The sequence below is a fragment of the Tamandua tetradactyla genome, chromosome 1, assembly GCF_023851605.1.
Source record: "Tamandua tetradactyla isolate mTamTet1 chromosome 1, mTamTet1.pri, whole genome shotgun sequence".
Classification (NCBI taxonomy): domain Eukaryota; kingdom Metazoa; phylum Chordata; class Mammalia; order Pilosa; family Myrmecophagidae; genus Tamandua; species Tamandua tetradactyla.
In genome coordinates, this window is record NC_135327.1 from 220,149,836 (window position 1) to 220,169,863 (window position 20,028).

Below are 20,028 nucleotides of genomic sequence, written 5' to 3' on the forward strand. Positions count from 1 at the left end.
GGAGTGTGTTAAGTTTGTTTGTTCTTTTCTTTTTTTCAAATGATGGGAGAGATTTAAGCACTTTTTATGTGCAGTGGGGAGAAGTCAAAAAAGAAGGAGAAGTTGAAAGTGGATAAATGGCATCATCAGATCCCTGAAGGTCGGGAGCTTGAGTTCCTGACCCTGGTGGAGATTAGCTTTGGACAGGAAAGCGGGTCACCCTTCCTCTCCCCACTGCCAGGAAGGAGGTAAGAATGTGAGTGTTGTTGTTGGTGAGTGAGGGGGTGGGGGGTTATCAGAGGAAGCTGAGGGAGCCTAACCTAATAACCTCTTGTTTGTTTCTCTGGAGGTGATGTCATTTGCTAAGTAGCAGGGGAGTAGGAAGCTCGAAGAAAGTGGTGGAAGTTTAGAGTTGATTTTGTGAGACATGAGAGAGCCATTGGTGGGCAGCAATGAGCAGGGGCCTGGATGACCTGTGCATCTGCAGTGTGTGTGCACAGTTTTGTTGCTGTGTGATCTCTACACTGCTAGACAGCCGTGCCCTCTAGTCTGGGTGGGTGTGAAGAATGAGACCCTTAGATTGGTGAGGGGCTGGGTGGAGTAGAAGGACAAGCTGGCAAAAAAGTTGAGAGCTAGGCCAGAAAGTGGGCAATGCTGGGGCTTGGGACCCTAAGAAGAAGTGAGCCTGGGAGTATCGTTGATACATTAGGAAGAAAATGAGAGGGAAGTGAGGGAAAACTGGAAGCTGAAACAGGTTTAGGAGCAGATGTGGTTTTTTCATTCATTCCATAAATATTTATTGAGCATTTTTCTTCCAGACACTATCCTAGATGCTCCAGCGAGTTTATCAAAGCAAAGTCCCTGCCCCTGTAGGGCTGCTGGTGTGGAGACTGATAGCAAAGAGGCATATATATATGGCATATCTGTATATATATGGATTCAAGTGGTGAGAAAATGCAAAGAAAATCAAAGAAGGGTAAGGAGACAGAGAGTGATGCAGATGCTATTTAGATAATATGTATGGTTAGGGAAGAAGCTCTGAGAAGAGGTGACCTGAATAGAGATCTGAATGAAGTCAGGGACAGACCAATGCAGATGTCCAAGGAAGAGCTGGACAAGTTAAGGAAACAGCATGTGCAAAGGCCCTAGGAAGGGAGCTTGCTTGAGAAGCTGGAGCCATGTTCATGAGGAAGAGAGTGGGGAAAATGAACTGTGGGTGGTCCCTGCTAGCATGATGCTTTAGGGCCCTTGTAAGAGTTTAGGATTTTATTCAGTCGTCATGGAAAAGCCATTGGAAGGTTTAAATTGTAATGTATTACTTTTCTGAAAGATTGCTGTAGCTGCTTGATGGACAATTGATTGGTAGTGGGAGTTAAGGAATCAGAGAACTGAAAAGACAAGAGATTGTGGCCAGCAAGTAGCCTATTACATCTTGAAGTGTAAGATGTCAGTGGTTGAGTGCCTAGGGTGAAGAATGCCCTTGCTGTTCCTTTAAGCAGAGGCACGTCTCCACAACAGGCATTCTTTATAGTGGATGACGGCCTGACCCCGGCCCTTGCCTTACACCGCACCCTTTCCTGTTTTTGACTCTGCTCGTCACCAGCGTCATTATTCATTCTCCCCTTTTGTCCTCACCTTGTCCTTCTGATCTGATGCACATTGTTGTCTTCCTGGTCAAGACTTCCTCCTTTTTATTTTCTTCAGAAGACTCACATGGAAGCCTGGTGTGTAGGCAGGGGCAGCCTGGCCACCGCACAGCTACCAGTGCCATGCGAGGGTGTTCACAGCCATGAAACCGAAGCCATGTGCATGAGGCTGTGTCTTCCCAGCATCCTTTGATGCCCCTTGCCTTGCTGGCTGTCCTTTAATGTAGTTCCTGCTGTAGGCCCTGGGGTCTGTCTGTCCTTCTCAACAAATTATTTTGTTGTCTCTAATTAAAGATTCTACACATTTTCTATATCAACATAAAATTGATGTATTATGGTTTAGATTCTAACATTTATGTGAAATTTTTAGGAAAAAGGCACAAGACCAAGAAACTTAAGTTGGCTCTGGTCTTCTTAGGCCTGTGCCTTAAATCTTCTGGGGATTCTTCTCTGCCTTAGGAATACTGCAGTAGACCAAGTCAAATAGACAAGACATGGTCAGCATGACCATTTTAAGTTTGTCGATTTTGTAATTCTGTATTTTTGTTTCTATGTTTAATAGAGGTATTGTAACATTTTTATTTGTTATGAAATAGGAACTGGCCATGGTAGAGTTCCTGACTGTTAACTTGGAAAGCCTAAAGGTAAAAATGAGTATTTTCTTCTTTTAGTGAACTTAAATTTTGACAAATGCTGTTAAAGTAACATTATAATAAGTCTTTATAAGCACCAGGTGATGACTCTAGTTAGAGCAATATTCAAAGCAAGCTCCTAGGCAGCAAAACAAATTGGAGACTGGATTCTTTCTTTCTTTCTTTTTTTAAAATTTATTTATTAATTAAAGAAAATTTAACAAATGAAATAAAACATTAACATATATAATCAGTAACTCATAATATCATCACTTAGTTGCATATTCATTATTTCGTAGAACATTTGCATCAATTCAGAAAAAGAGATAAAAAGACAATAGAAAAGAAATAAAACGAAAATAGAGAAAAAAGATTATACCTACCATACCCCTTACCCCTCACTTTCATTGATCACTAGCATTTCAAACTAAATTCATTTTAACATTTGTTCCCCCTATTATTTATTTTTATTCCATATGTTCTACTCGTTTGTTGACAAGATAGATAAAAGGAGCATCAGACACAAGGTTTTCACAATCACACAGACACATTGTGAAAGCTCTATCATTATACAATCATCATCAAGAAACATGGCTACTGGAACACAGCTCTACATTTTCAGGCAGTTCCCTCCAGCCTCTCCATTACATCTTGAATAACAAGGTGATATCTACTTAATGCGTAAGAATAACCTCCAGGATAACCTCTTGACTCAGTTTGGAATCTCTCAGCCATTGACACTTTGTCTCATTTCACTCTTCCCCCTTTTGGTCTAGAAGGCCTTCTCAATCCCTTGATGCTGAGTCTCAGCTCATTCTAGGGTTTTTCTTAATCCCTTGATGCTGAGTCTCAGCTCATTCTAGGATTTCTGTCCCACGTTGCCAGGAAGGTCCACACTGCTGGGAGTCATGTCCCATGTAGACAGGGGGAGGGTGGTGAGTTTGCTTGTGTTGGCTGGAGAGAGGCCACATCTGAGCAACAAAAGAGGTTTTCTTGGGGGTGACTCTTAGGTCTAATTTTAAGTAGGCTTGACCTATTCTTTGTGGGGTTAAAGTTCATATGAATAAACCCCAAGACTGGGGGCTCAGCCTATAGCTTTGGTTGTCCACACTACTTGTGAGAATATCAAGAATTCAACTTGGGGAGGTTGAATTTTCCCCAGTTCTCACCATTCTCCGAAGGGGACTTTGCAAATACTTTTCCACTCACTGATCAAATCACTCTGGGATTCATCAGGGCATCACTCTGGACAAACCAACAAAATCTCATGTCCTACCTGAGATTCCAAGTACTTATGGTGTTTAATCAAACTATCTATGTAAGTTATATTAGGAAATGCACTAGTGGATTCTTTCTTAAAAAAGGATGCCACTTGCATTTTAATAGGATATCACTTAAACGTTTTTTGCTAAGCTGAGGGTATACTTAAGACCCTAAGATAAAAAATAGGATTTTTCAGAACTGTTTGCCATTTAGGATTTGACTTCAGGCTTGGGGTTTTGCCCAGCACTGCTGAATGGTAAGCCTGATAAGGACATGGACTTGGTCGTGCTCATGGATGCATCCTGAGCTAGGAGGAGCTCAGCACCTGTCCCTGAACAGTTACTCGCAACTTTTTGAGTGAATGACTGTGGAAATCATATTGTCTGGTTACAGATAAAGGACAGCTTCAGGGTTGAGTTGGGGATCCTCTGTCAGTGTGCGGGCACAGTATTGCTGTAGTTATGGCCCCCTTTACATTATAGGGACAGGAGGACAGCTGTCAGTGTTTTGGGAGGCTTCCAGGTGCCAAGTCTGTTTACTCCCCTAACAAGCCAATTCTTTCTGTAAAATGGGAATAGCAACCCAGAATCTCTTTATCCAGTGTAAGTTGGTACACTTAGATTAAATGAACTATACAGAATGGGAGGGAATATTTACAAATCATGTACCTGATAAGTATCTTGTATCCAGAGTATATTCAGAACTCTTACAGCTCAATATTAAAAAGATAACCCAGTTAAAAATGGGCAAAGGATGTATTTGGACATTTCTCCAAAGAAGTTTTAGAAATGGTTAATAAGCACTAAAAGGATGCTCAACGTTTTAACCATTGGGGAAATGCAAGTGAAAACTATGATGAGATGCCACTTCATACCCGGTATTACCGCTTATAGCCAAAGACAGATAATAACAAGTGTTAGTGTGGAGAAATTGGAACCCTCCTACATTTCTGGTGGGAATGCAAAATGGGCAGCTAGCCTCTTCGGAAAACAGTTTGGCAGTTCTTCAATATATTAAAACATTGAGTTATGATATGATCTAGCAGTTCCACTCCTAGGTATATATATATATATATACCTAAAAGAAATGAAAGCCTAAGTCTGTGCAAAAACTTGTATGTGAATTTCATCAGAACATTATACATAGTAACCAAAAAGTGAAAATAACCTAAATGTCTATCAACTGATGAATGAGTAAACAAAATAATAATCCATGTAATAGAATATTATTCAGCAATTCAAAGGAACAAAGTTCTGATATACATGTTACAACATGGAGGAATCTTGAAAATATAATACTGTGTGAAAGAAACCAGTCACAAAAGCCCACATATTACATGAGTCCATCCATATGAGAAGTGCAAATTGGCAAATTTATAGACAGAAAGTAGATTAGTGATTGCCTGAGGCTGGGAGGATTAGCAAGAGAAACTGGGGAATGACTATTAATGGATAGGGGATTTCTTTTGGGGATGATGATGTGGTGATGGCTGCACAACTCTGTCAATATAGGAAAACACTGAACTGTGCATTTACGTGGCTCAGTTGTATGGCATGTGAATTATACCTCAAAGCCGTTAAAAAAAGAATAAATGAGGTAGTTGTGGGAATATACTTTTAGCTATTTGAGAGAATACTATTATTATTAAAGTTTGACTATAGGGCCTTTAAATAGTAGCAGGATGACTTAGATACTTTGCTTGCAGGCCTGTGATTTTTTTATGCTATCACTCAACTTTATAAGCCTATATTTCAGCTATGTAATATATAAAAAATGTTGAGACATTAAAATGAAAACTGCTTGGCTTACTATTTTTATTGAATAGGATTTCCTGAATCAGTTGATTAGCAATATGTGGAATATACTATTAAGGAGTTAAAAAAATATATTTTTATTTACAAATCTTTACATACATGCAGTTCATACATGATGTCCAATCAGTGGGTCACAATATCATCACATAGTTGCGTATTCATTACCATGATCATTTTTAGAACATTTGCAGCACCTAGGAATTGGGTTTTAAGGTCATAAAATTTTAGAGTTGTAAGGAAGCTTAGAGTTCACCTATATCTAGGCCCCTCATTTTGTTTCGTGAGAAAACAGTCTTAGGGAGCAGAACTAAGCAAAGTAAGTTCTGGAACTGAATTCATTGTTCTCACTGTTGGCTACGGTTGCATGAATAGAAGTAACATTAATAACAATAATAGTTATTTCAGTGCTTCCTGTGTACTAACCACTCTGTTAGGTACTTTTTATATTTTATCCTGGTTAAGCTACAAAACAGTTTATAAGACGACTTCTGTGTATTAGGTTCTTATTGCTGCTGCAACAAATTATCAGAAACTTAGTGGCTTAAAATTTGTAGTCCCACAGGATTGAAATCAAGAAGTTGGCAGGGCTTCTTTACTTTCTGGAGTCTTTAAAGGAAATCTGTTTTTTTGTCTTTTCCAGCTTCTAGTGGCTGCCAGCTTTCCTTGGCTTATGGCCCCCTTCCATTTTCTAAGCCAGCAATGGCTGGCAGTGTCTTTCTTATGATGTCATTTCTTTGGTTTTGACTTTTCTTATCCTTTCAAAGATGCTAAGATTGCATTAAGCCTAACTGGGTACTTCAGAATAATCTCTTTATTTTAATGTCTGTTGATTACAAACTTTCATTTCCTCTCCAACCTTAATTCCCCTTTGCCATGTAATAGTCACAGATTCCAGGGATGAGGGTGCATTATTGTGCCTACTATAATCTTTTCATTAGATTAAAAGATTTAGGTTCAGAGAGTTTTAAATTGCTCAAGGTTACAACATTAGTAAATGAAAGAGTTGATATTTTAATCCAGGCCTGTTATTTATTATATCTTTCACTATGACATATTCTTTTCCACAAATGCTATTTGGACGTGGCCTGAAATATAAAAGGGATGGTAAATGGTGTTCAAAAAGTAAATAGCTCTTTCTTATTAAAGTTTATATAAGGTACGTAGTTAATAATAACAAAAAATAGGCTTTATTATTATGGAGCCATTAAAAACATGGTAGAGAAGAATGTCTATTGTTCTGAGAAAATGTTCATGACTCATTAGATTCCTAGTTCATTGATCCCTCCCCCATTTCTTTCTACTCCTTTGCTCTCTCCTGTCATTTTCTCCTTCCTTATCCAGCCTAGATGCCAGATGCAAGTTACTCTCCCACAGAGTCCCTTAATTCCTTTTCACCTCTTTGATCTCTCCCATCTGGCAAAGCCTTGAGACTGAATGAACCCAACTACCTGCATGTTGGTTTCACTTTAACTCTGTGCTCAACAGCCTCAAAATTACCCACCAGTCTTCCCTTGTGAATCTGTTACGTCATTCTCACTTCCTGCAGCAGATCTTCCCTATCTACTCTTCCTACCCCCACCAGTTTACCTAACGTCTGAGCAGTCCTCTAGGGGGTAAACTTCTTACTCCCACCAGTGTTACCTGACAGGTTGACCAGTCAACCGTTGCTTCCTTTTGGGGGCTATCTTGTGTAACGTAGCGTGTTTAGCAGCATTTCTGGCCTTTGCCCACTAGATACAATTAGGACCCTCCTCTCCCAGTTGTGACCCAAAATATCTTTGCCGAAAGTCCCCTAAAGGGCGAAATCCCTACCAATTGAGAGCCACTTATGTAGCTTAAACACTCTTCTGAGGATGCAGGGATAATCCCTCTTAGAAATCTATACTTGAAGGTCTCATACATAGCTTAAACTTATTATCATCAAAATGAACTCTGGGTCTTTCTCTCTGATATGCTCTTCCTCCACCTTTCCTCATTTTAGATTATATAGGGCCTTGCAGACCATTGGTGGTGTTTTGGCTTTTATTCTGAATGCAATAGAGAGCCATCAGAGAGTTCTGGGCTGAGGAGTGATATGATCTGACTTAGGTCAGCTCTTTGTTGAGAATAGACTGTGGATTGGAAGGATGAAGCAGGGAGAAGCAGTGAGGAGGCTACCAAAGTAATGCAGGTGACAGGTATAAGTAGCTTGGACCCAGGTTGATAATAGAGGTATGGTGAGAAGGGTGTCTTGGGTTTAAGACTAATGCAGATATCCCTGAGAAAGGAATGCATTGTATCTTCATCAGGTTGATAACTTAGTGTGACATGTCTTTCAGATGTTTTCTAAGAATTTATAGGAAGCAGATTTTGATGGGTCAGATAAAGAAGAGAGTAGCAAAAGCCCAGGAACTTGCTTTGTGAATGAAAAAGACGTGGCAGGCTTGGTTGGGATGTTAACCCAACCAAAGGTTGGTTAAGGGATTCAGGCCAGAATGGAGAGAAAATGAGGGTTCTCACAAAGGGAGTAAGCAAGTCCTCAAAGATAGCTAGGCATACCTCACAGATCTCTCTAGGGCTGGCCCTCCCATTGTACAGCATGTATTTATGCCAGGGTCTAGAGCAAATGGGAGTCAGAAGACTTGAATTCTGGTTTCCTTCACTAGATATTCGAGACAAGTCATTTGGAGCCCCAGGGTTCTTAGCTGAGGCTATCAGCCTTTGGGATGGAACAGATATTTATCGTGCAAAATTGTCCTGCACTGCCTTTGTGGGTTCACAAGTCTGCCTTGTCACTGGGCTGCATGGTTCTGGAGCTGAGGGGTGGGCAGGGCTTACTGAATTAAATTATTGGACTTTGGTGAGTGATTTAATGAACTGTAATATGTTGGATGATGGAATAACATGGTTAGTAGAAATATATAATTTGAGTGTAATTTATGAATACAAAATGGTATGTTGACTGTGATCACATCTGCATTTGAAAAGAAATATGCAAAGCATGAAAAATTTTAGATGGCTTTATTATAGATAATAATTAAACCTTCTTCTTCATTCCAGTCTTAGTGTTAAAATGTGTACTTGTGAAAAACCAGCTGTCAGTCTTGGTCCCTCCCTCCCCCCTCAAAGGCTAAACTCTGTGCTCTGTCCAACTATGTGGTCTAACTCTTAGGAGACAGGGTTGACCTCCCAGGGTGTGTAGTTTGAGAGATATTTCTACACTTTGTTTTCTTTTCTAAACTATTCCATCTTAGAGGCATATGGTACTTAGTATTTTGTTGTTTATAAACGCATTGTCATTGTCAGTGATACAGCTTTTTATGATGTCAGTATAAATGGTAATTGATTTGTTTAACATTTTTCAAGTACCTACATCTGCCAGTGTTTGAGAGCCAGAATGCCTTTAAGGAAGTTCTAGTCTGGCGGGGAACACAGACCGCTGTGGACTCTTCCTGCTATTGATGAGCACAGTCGTCACGGGATGAACAAACTGCAGTTGGGGGTAGAGGGGAGGGAGAAGCAGTTCCTTATCAAAGAAGTCCAGTGACATGAGGTGACTTTTCTCCCATTAGATGACTCCTGAGCAGGACTTTGGAAGATGAGCAAGACTTTTGCCAGGAAGAAAAAGCACAGGGAAAAGCATGAGCAGAAGGATAGAGGTATGAAATTACGGGATGTGTTCAGAAGACTCTGAAAGATTTTAGAGAGGGATATGACATGATCAGCTTTGTATTTTGGAAAGAAAGCTGAGGTCAGAGTGGAGGAGTTAGAGGGAATGGTTTCTCATATTTTAATTTGCACATGAATCACCTGAGGATTTCATTAAAATGCAGATTTGGTTCAGCAGATGTGGGATGTAGCCTCAGATCCTGAACTTCTAACCAGCTCCTGGGTGATGTGCTGCTGCTGTTCCAAGGACCGATCTTTAAGTAGCCAGGGTGAGATGATTTGGGTGGCAGGCTCCAGTGACTAAATGGCGATGTCATTTTCTGAAATGGAGAGAGCACAGGAGAAAAACAGGTTGGGGAGGGACTGAGCATAGAAATGTCCTTGTGGGACTTTCAGGAATTCACAAGAGAGAATTCAGGCCTAGAAATACAAATTCATGAAGTCAGCAGATGATGGGTTATAATAAAAGTTGGAGAATTAATGAGATTACCTGCAAGAAAGAGATAAAGGTAATATTAGAAAATATATTTATTTCTGTTACCAAGAATTTTAATGTTCCATTTAAGTGATTTTATACACCAGCAGCAGGAAGAAATTTATGTAGTTGCCTCCCTGTGAATAATCTCTAGGTATAAATTTCAGGACTGGGGAAATCTTCTTTGGAAAAGCTCTTCCTCCTTGGTAATGACCACCTGTTCTTCCAGAGATGTTTTAAAATGCACTGATGTATTTCCTCTTATGAAAATCCATTCATAGAAAGAAATATATATTAAGCATCTCCAGATGTTAAAATAGTAGCAAGTACGAAAGAATCTGGTCCCCTACTCGATGGAGCTGATTGAGGAGATGGACACTGTGATTGCAGTAGTTTGATCAGTGCTGCGATGGGGACATCAGAGGAGAGCACACACATCAGAGTGCATGACCCAGTGTAGGCACGTGGTTACGGCCTTCTCAAAGAAGGAGCATTTAAGCTGAGATCAGGAGGCTGAGAGGAGGTGACCTAGAAGAAGAGGGAGGAAGGAGCATGACAGCAAAGGCTTGGCAGGGAGAACTTGAGTGCAGTGAAAGCAGGGAGGGAAGGGTTGGAGAGGTGAACACAATCCACCACTGGCCACTGGCCCCTCCCCTGCGATTTGGTAGAGTGGGGAGGATGAAAGTTACGTGTTCTATGTGAGTATTGTTCGAATAATAGTCTTCTGCATTGTGGTTTCAGAAGGCTCCTCTGGTCTGGCCTAGGAATACCATGACTCACAGTAGCATTGTTTCTATAGGTAAAAAATGTTTGGGCCTCAAAACTGACTTGTAAATTAACTTTCAAAAAGTCTTTCATCATCTGGAGACAACTAAGATAGGCACACAGTTCTGGTGCTTTTCCTTATTTGTATTAAAATCGTGCTTTCTCTCATGTTTATCTGTGTGGCTACAGTGTTGACTTTCTACCCTCTAATATTTATCAAAGGCATAATTCCACACATGCCTTTAAAATGTTGTTTTCTTTTCTTGAACAGTGCTAGAAAATGTATGGAAATAAAAATAGAAAAATCTTCTTGTAAATTATTTGGTTTTAAAAGTGTTTGTTCCTTAAGGTTAAGGATTCCACTAGATTGTGGTATAGTGTTATATGTCATGAAAGCAAGAAAACTGAAACTGACATGGACATTGTTATAAACAAAAAGTAAGAAATTGGTATGGTTTCACTATTAAAGTCAAATTTAATGCAGAAGGTAAACAATAAAAGAATAAAATGCTTTTAAAAAGCTTTTAAAAATATTTTAATAACCATGAACTTAGCATCATCATCTTGAAACACTATTGTTATTATTAGAAATACTATGTTTTTTGATATCTTGAAAGAGCTGCTAAGATTGATCGCTTTATATTACCAATAGATCTATATAAGCTTCATTTTTGTTTAAATAAGTGAAATATCAGGCTGAAAGTCCCTTAAATTCCCATGTCTCCCAAATGCAAAGTTAATTTTATCCATACCTATCTTAGTGAAAAATATCTTTCTCTATCAGGATGCTTTCAACAGGCAAATAACCGAAGATCCAACAGAGAAGGGCTTAAATATGTAAATTTTATTATCTCCTATAACTAGAAATCTGGAAGAAAGATGGTTTCAGAGTTGGATCCTGTAGCAGCTGGCTGCTGACATCAGGCTCTCTGGTTCGTTCTGGATTTCCATGTTATCATCCTGAATGTGTTTGCTTTTGTCTTAATGCTTTTCCTCTACTGGTTCAGGATAGAAACTTTGGCTCATAAGGACCCACAACTGAAGAAAAGAGGGCATTTCATGTCTTTTTTTTGTGTCCATATATTTTTCTTAAATTTTTTTTATTAAACTGTAAAAAATTGTGGTAAAATATACATAACAAAATATATTACAACCTTTAAGTATACAATTCTGCAACATTAAGTTCATTGACAATATCATGTAACCTTTACCATTATCTGTTTCTAGAACATTTTTATCATCCCAAACAGAATATGGTGCCCATTAAGAAAGTAACTTCCCATTCCTCCCTCTTCTCAGCCCCATCTACTTCTCTGCTTTCTGTGTCTATGAATTTGCTTCTTCTAAGTATTTCGTATAAGAGAAATTATGCAATATTTGTCCTTTTATATGTAACTTATTCCACTGAACTTCAAGTTCATCCCTATTGTACCATGTTTCAGTACTTTATTTTTTTGTTATTTATTTATTTTTAGTATTGAATAATATTCCATTGTATATATGTATGCCACATTTTTAATGCAATTTTCTAGAGATATATTCACACACCATACAACCCATCCAAAAGATATAATCACTGGCTCACTGTAACATTACATAGTTTGTATACATCCCCATGATCAATTTTAGAACATTTTCATTACTCCAAAAAAGAAATAAAAACAGAAAATCCAAATCCCTCCATACTCCTTATCCCTCCCTCCCCCGTTTTTGACCCATAGTATTGTTGTGGTACATTTGTTTCTGTTGATGAAAGATTATTAAAATAATACTGTTAAATATAATCCATAGTTTGCAATGGGTACTTTTTTCCCCCATATACCTCTCTATTATTAACTCTTTGTTATAATGTCGAACATTTGCTCTCATTCATGAAAGAACTTTTTAATATTTGTACAGTTAATCATGGACAGTGTTTACCACAAGATTCACTGTGTTGTACATTCCCATGTTTTAACATCCCACTCTCCTTCCTTAGGAGACTTAGCTTATTCTTTCTACCACATGCACACACTGTTCAGTATGCCACATTTTGTTTATTCATCTGTTGATTGACAATTAGGTTGCTTCCATCTTTTGGCTATTATGAATACTGCTGCTGTGAATACTGGTGTACAAAAGCCTGTTTGAGTCCCTGCTTTCATTTCTACCAGGTACATATCTAGAAGTGGAATTGTTGGTGTTTTAGTTTGTAAAAGCTGCTGGAATGCAATGTGCCATAAGCAGAATGGCTTTTAAAGAGGGGAATTTATTAAGTTGCAGATTTACAGTTCTAAGGCCATGAATGTCTAAACTAAGCATCCAGGGAAAGAGGCCTTGATTCAAGAAGGGCTAATGGGTCCAGAACACCTCTGTCAGCTGGAAAGGCACATGGTGACGTCTGTTCGCTTTCTCTCCTGGCTTCTTGTTTCTTGAGGATTCCCCAGGGGTGGTGGTCTTCTGCATCTCCAAAGATCTCTGGCTGTGTGGCTCTCTCGGTTCTGTTGACTCTAAAGGTTTTTCCAAAATGGTTCCCTCTTAAAGGGCTCCAGTAAGCAACAACCCCACCTTGGATGGGTGAAGACATATCTCCATGGAAACCATCTAATCAAAAGTTACCACCTACAACTGGGTGGATCAGATATCCATGGAAACAATAAAAAAATAACCCACCCAGCAATATTGAATGAGGATTAAAGGACATGGCTTTTTTTGGGATACATAATAGCTTCAAACTGGCACAGTTGGGTTGTATGGTCATGCTGTGTGTAACTTTCTGAGTAATTGACAAACTGTTTTCCATAGCAGCTCTACCATTTTATATTCCCTTGTATTAGAAGGATTCCCATTTCGCTTCATCTTTGCCCACACTTGTATATTCCATTTGTTTTAAAATAGCCATCCTGTTGGGTGTGAAATGGTATCTTGTAGTATTGATTTGCATTTCTCTAATGGCTAATGATGTTAAGCATCTTTTCATATGCTTATTGGTTATTTGTATATTTTCTTTAGAGAAATGTCTATTCAAATCCTTTATCCATTTTTAAATTGAGTTACTTGTCTTTTTTGTTATTGAGTTGTGGGAGTTTTTTTTTAATGTGTATTCTGGATATTAAAGCTTTATCAGATATATTAGTTTTCCAAATATTTTCTCCCTTTCTGTATGTTGTCTTTTCACTTTCTTGATAATATCCTTTGATGTTCAAATGTTTTTAATTTTTATGATGTCCCATTTATTTAATTTTTCTTTTGTTGATTGTACTTTTGGGGTAAGTTCTGCAAATCTGTTGTCTAATACAAGGTCCTGGAGGATATCTCTGCTTTCTTGTAAGAGTTTTATAGTTTTAGCTCTTTTATTTAGGCTGTTTTATTAATTTCCCACAAATACTATGCAGTGGTTGGCTTAAACAATGGAAATTCATTGGCCCATAGTTTTGAGGCTCAGAGAAGTCCAGAAACGAGACATAGGCAGGACAATCCTTTCTCCCTAAGGAATGATGTCCTGGAGCTGGCTGCCAGCGATCCTTGGGTCCTTGGCTTTTCTGTCACATATATCTGATTACATCCTTTCCTCTCTCTTCCAGGTTCTGGTGGATTCCAGCTTCTCTCCTCTGTGTGATTTTCCCTTTATAAACCCTCCAGTAATAAGATTAAGGCTCAACCTCATTCAGTTGGACCACACCTTAACTAAGAATAATATCTAGTTACAATGGGTTCACACCATGACACTGGATTAAGATTAAGAAAATGTTTTTTTTTTCAGTATGTAATTCAAGATGCCACATTAATTAATACATTTGAGATTAATTTTTGTACATGATGAGAGGTAGGAGTCCACTTTCATTCTTTTGCAAATGGATTTCCAGTTCTTCCAGTACCATTTTTTGAAAAGCATATTCTTTCCCCATTGAAAGGACTTGATATCTATGAAATATCACTGGCCATAGATGTATGGGTTTATTTCTGGACTCTTTTTTTTTTTTTTTTTTTTTTTTTTTTTATTAACGGAAAGAAAAAAAAGAAATTAACACAACATTTAGAAATCATACCATTCTACATATGCACTCAGTAATTCTTAACATCATCACATAGATGCATGATCATTGTTTCTTAGTACATTTGCATCAGTTTAGAGGAACTAGCAACACAACAGAAAAAGATATAAAATGTTAATATAAAGAAAAGAAATAAAAGTAGTAGTAATAGTAAAAAACAACAACAACAAACAAACCAACAAGCAAACAAAAACAAAAAAAAACCCTATAGCTCAGATGCAGCTTCATTCAGTATTTTAACATAATTACTTTACAATTAGGTATTATTGTGCTGTCCATTTTTGAGTTTTTGTATCTAGTCCTGTTGCACAATCTGTATCCCTTCAGCTTCAATTACCCATTGTCTTACCCTGTTTCTAACTCCTGCTGAACTCTGTTACCAATGACATATTTCAAGTTTATTCTTGAATGTCCGTTCACAACAGTGGGACCATACAGTATTTGTCCTTTAGTTTTTGGCTGGATTCACTCAGCATAATATTCTCTAGGTCCATCCATGTTATTACATGGTTCACAAGTTTATCTTGTCTTAAAGCTGCATAATATTCCATCGTATGTATATACCACAGTTTGTTTAGCCACTCTTCTGTTGATGGAGATTTTGGCTGTTTCCATCTCTTTGCAATTGTAAATAACGCTGCTATAAACATTGGTGTGCAAATGTCCGTTTGTGTCTTTGCCCTTAAGTCCTTTGAGTAGATACCTAGCAATGGTATTGCTGGGTCGTATGGCAATTCTATATTCAGCTTTTTGAGGAACCGCCAAACTGCCTTCCACAGTGGTTGCACCCTTTGACATTCCCACCAACAGTGAATAAGTGTGCCTCTTTCTCCGCATCCTCTCCAGCACTTGTCATTTTCTGTTTTGTTGATAATGGCCATTCTGGTGGGTGTGAGATGATATCTCATTGTGGTTTTGATTTGCATTTCTCTAATGGCCAGGGACATTGAGCATCTCTTCATGTGCCTCTTGGCCATCCGTATTTCTTCTTCTGGTAGGTGTCTGTTTAAGTCTTTTTCCCATTTTGTAATTGGGTTGGCTGTCTTTTTGTTGTTGAGTTGAATAATCTCTTTATAAATTCTGGATACTAGACCCTTATCTGATATGTCATTTCCAAATATTGTCTCCCATTGTGTAGGCTGTCTTTCTACTTTCTTGATGAAGTTCTCTGATGCACAAAAGTGTTTAATTTTGAGAAGCTCCCATTTATTTATTTCCTTCTTCAGTGTTCTTGCTTTAGGTTTAAGGTCCATAAAACCACCTCCAGTTGTAAGATCCATAAGATATCTCCCAACATTTTCCTCTGTTTTATGGTCTTAGACCTAATGTTTAGATCTTTGATCCATTTTGAGTTAACTTTTGTATAGGGTGTGAGAGATGGGTCTTCTTTCATTCTTTTGCATATGGATATCCAGTTCTCTAGGCACCATTTATTGAAGAGACTGTTCTGTCCCAGGTGAGTTGGCTTGACTGCCTTATCAAAGATCAAATGTCCATAGATGAGAGGGTCTATATCTGAGCACTCTATTCGATTCCATTGGTCGATATATCTATCTTTATGCCAATACCATGCTGTTTTGACCACTGTGGCTTCATAATATGCCTTAAAGTCAGGCAGCGCGAGACCTCCAGCTTCGTTTTTTTTCCTCAAGATGTTTTTAGCAATTCGGGGTACCCTGCCCTTCCAGATAAATTTGCTTATTGGTTTTTCTATTTCTGAAAAATATGTTGTTGGGATTTTGATTGGTATTGCATTGAATCTGTAAATCAATTTAGGTAGGATTGACATCTTAACTATATTTAGTCTTCCAATCCATGAACACGGTACGCCCTTCCATCTATTTAGGTCTTCTGTGATTTCTTTTAACAGTTTTTTGTAGTTTTCTTTATATAGGTTTTTTGTCTCTTTGGTTAAATTTATTCCTAGGTATTTTATTCTTTTAGTTGCGATTGTAAATGGGATTCGTTTCTTGATTTCTACCTCAGCTTGTTCATTACTAGTGTATAGAAAAGCTACAGATTTTTGAATGTTGATCTTGTAGCCTGCTACTTTGCTGTACTCATTTATTAGCTCTAGTAATTTTGTTGTGGATTTTTCTGGGTTTTCTACATATAGTATCATATCGTCTGCAAACAGTGATAGTTTTACTTCTTCCTTTCCAATTTTGATGCCTTGTATTTCTTTTTCTTGCCTAATTGCTCTGGCTAGAACTTCCAACACAATGTTGAATAATAGTGGTGATAGTGGACATCCTTGTCTTGTTCCTGATCTTAGGGGGAAAGTTTTCAATTTTTCCCCATTGAGGATGATATTAGCTGTGGGTTTTTCATATATTCCCTCTATCATTTTAAGGAAGTTCCCTTGTATTCCTATCTTTTGAAGTGTTTTCAGCAGGAAAGGATGTTGAATCTTGTCAAATGCCTTCTCTGCATCAATTGAGATGATCATGTGATTTTTCTGCTTTGATTTGTTGATATGGTGTATTACATTAATTGATTTTCTTATGTTGAACCATCCTTGCATACCTGGGATGAATCCTACTTGGTCATGATGTATAATTCTTTTAATGTGTTGTTGGATACGATTTGCTAGAATTTTATTGAGGATTTTTGCATCTGTATTCATTAGAGAGATTGGTCTGTAGTTTTCTTTTTTTGTAATATCTTTGCCTGGTTTTGGTATGAGGGTGATGTTGGCTTCATAGAATGAATTAGGTAGTTTTCCCTCCACTTCGATTATGTTGAAGAGTTTGAGGAGAGTAGGTACTAATTCTTTCTGGAATGTTTGATAGAATTCACATGTGAAGCCGTCTGGTCCTGGACTTTTGTTTTTAGGGAGGTTTTGAATAACTAATTCAATCTCTTTACTTGTGATTGGTTTGTTGAGGTCGTCTATTTCTTCTTGAGTCAAAGTTGGTTGTTCCTGTCTTTCCAGGAACCTGTCCATTTCTTCTAAATTGTTGTATTTATTAGCGTAAAGTTGTTCATAGTATCCTGTTATTACCTCCTTTATTTCTGTGAGGTCAGTAGTTATGTCTCCTCTTTCATTTCTAATCTTATGTATTTGCATCCTCTCTCTTCTTGTTTTTGTCAATCTTGCTAAGGGCCCATCAATCTTGTTGATTTTCTCATAGAACCAACTTCTGGTCTTATTGATTTTCTCTATTGTTTTCATGTTTTCAATTTCATTTATTTCTGCTCTAATCTTTGTTATTTCTTTCCTTTTGCTTGCTTTGGGATTAGTTTGCTGTTCTTTCTCCAGTTCTTCCAAGTGGACAGTTAATTCCTGCATTTTTGCCTTTTCTTCTTTTCTGATAAAGGCATTTAGGGCAATAAATTTCCCTCTTAACACTGCCTTTGCTGCGTCCCATAAGTTTTGATATGTTGTGTCTTCATTTTCATTTGCCTCTAGGTATTTACTAATTTCTCTTGCAATTTCTTCTTTGACCCACTTGTTGTTTAAGAGTGTGTTGTTGAGCCTCCACGTATTTATGAATTTTCTGGCACTCCGCCTATTATTGATTTCCAACTTCATTCCTTTATGATCCGAGAAAGTGTTGTGTATGATTTCAATCTTTTTAAATTTGTTAAGACTTGCTTTGTGACCCAGCATATGGTCTATCTTTGAGAATGATCCATGAGCACTTGAAAAAAAGGTGTATCCTGCTGTTGTGGGATGTAATGTCCTATAAATGTCTGTTAAGTCAAGTTCATTTATAGTAATATTCAGGTTCTCTATTTCTTTATTGATCCTCTGTGTAGATGTTCTGTCCATTGATGAGAGTGGTGAATTGAAGTCTCCAACTATTATGGTATATGTGTCTATTTCCCTTTTCAGTGTTTGCAGTGTATTCCTCACGTATTTTGGGGCATTCTGGTTCGGTGCGTAAATATTTATGATTGTTATGTCTTCTTGTTTAATTGTTCCTTTTATTAGTATATAGTGTCCTTCTTTGTCTCTTTTAACTGTTTTACATTTGAAGTCTAATTTGTTGGATATTAGTATAGCCACTCCTGCTCTTTTCTGGTTGTTGTTTGCATGAAATATCTTTTCCCAACCTTTCACTTTCAACCTATATTTATCTTTGGGTCTAAGATGTGTTTCCTGTAGACAGCATATAGAAGGATCCTGTTTTTTAATCCATTCTGCCAGTCTATGTCTTTTAATTGGGGAATTCAGTCCATTGACATTTAGAGTTATTACTGTTTGGATAATATTTTCCTCTACCATTTTGCCTTTTGTATTATATATATCATATCTGTCTTTCCTTCTTTCTACACTTTTCTCCATGACTCTCTCTTCTGTCTTTTTGTATCTGACTCTAGTGCTTCCTTTAGTATTTCTTGCAAAGCTGGTCTCTTGGTCACAAATTCTCTTAGTGACTTTTTGTCTGAGAATGTTTTAAATTCTCCCTCATTTTTGAAGGACAATTTTGCTGGATATAGGAGTCTTGGCTGGCAGTTTTTCTCTTTTAGTAACTTAAATATATCATCCCACTGTCTTCTAGCTTCCATGGTTTCTGCTGAGAAATCTACACATAGTCTTATTGGGTTTCCCTTGTATGTGACGGATTGTTTTTCTCTCGCTGCCTTCAAGATCCTCTCTTTCTCTTTGACCTCTGACATTTTAACTAGTAAGTGTCTTGGGGAACGCCTATTTGTGTCTAATCTCTTTGGGGTGCGCTGCACTTCTTGGATCTGTAATTTTAGGTCTTTCATAAGAGTTGGGAAATTTTCAGTGATAATTTCTTCCATTAGTTTTTCTCCTCCTTTTCCCTTCTCTTCTCCTTCTGGGATACCCACTACACGTATATTTGTACGGTTCACATTGTCCTTGAGTTCCCTGATACCTTGTTCAAATTTTTCCATTCTTTTCCGGATAGTTTCTGTTTCTTTTTGGAGTTCAGATGTTTCATCCTCCAAATCACTAATTCTATCTTCTGTTTCTTTAAATCTGTCATTGTAGGTATCCATTGTTTTTTCCATCTTTTCTACTTTATCTTTCACTTCCATAAGTTCTGTGATTTGTTTTTTCAGTTTTTCTATTTCTTCTTTATGTTCAGCCCATGTCTTCTTCATGTCCTCCCTCAATTTATCGATTTCGTTTTTGAAGAGGTTTTCCATTTCTGTTCGTATATTCAGCATTAGTTGTTTCAGCTCCTGTATCTCATTTGAACTATTGGTTTCTTCGTTTGACTGGGCCATATGTTCAATTTTCTGAGCGTGATCCGTTATCTTCTGCTGGCGTCTGGGCATTTAGTCAGATTTCCCCGGGTGTTCGACCCCACAGGTTGAAAGATTTTTCTGCGCAGTCTCTGGGTTCTGTTCTTCCTATCCTGCCCAGTAGGTGGCGCACGTGGCACACGCCTGTCTGTGGGTTCCACCAGCGAAAGTTGCTGTGGGTCCCTCAACTCTGGAAAACTCTCGCCGTAGGGGAGGTGCGGCAACCGAAGCGTCTTGGAAGAATGCCAGCCGGCCCGGGGTTCCAAACGCGGGGAGGGTCGCCGGCTGTCGCAGCACAAGAGAGCGTCCGGCCAAATTAGCTAGTCGGCCCGGGGCACCAAGCGTGGCGGGAGGGCGCCAGCTGTCGCATCCCGGGAGAGTGCACTGCTCCCAGCCGACGGGGGAGTCACGTGTTTGGAAGGGATCCCCCGGTCACTGTTCTCCGCAGTCTGGGGATTTCCGACCCAACTATCTCAGTTGTTCCGGGGGGCCTCGTGTGGTGGGGGCACCAGCCGCCGCGGCCTAAGGGGACCGCCTGTCCAATTCTAC

At 38.4% G+C, this 20,028-nt stretch overlaps 1 protein-coding gene across 14 annotated transcripts in view; it reads left to right on the forward strand.

The window, feature by feature from the left end:
• Positions 1-20,028, forward strand: part of ZNF438 (zinc finger protein 438) — a 205,552-nt gene that overhangs the window by 32,281 nt on the left and 153,243 nt on the right. For 8 of the 14 annotated variants that reach the window (XM_077152397.1, XM_077152414.1, XM_077152380.1 and 5 more), the window contains one exon: positions 8,886-8,972. The exons of 3 other annotated variants lie outside the window; for them this stretch is intronic. The gene's annotated coding sequence lies outside the window, so the exon portion shown is untranslated. Of the gene's footprint in view, positions 1-337; positions 2,270-3,887; positions 8,973-20,028 lie in introns of those variants that run through there. 3 more of the 14 variants (XM_077152433.1, XM_077152388.1, XM_077152406.1) reach the window with 2 other exon arrangements.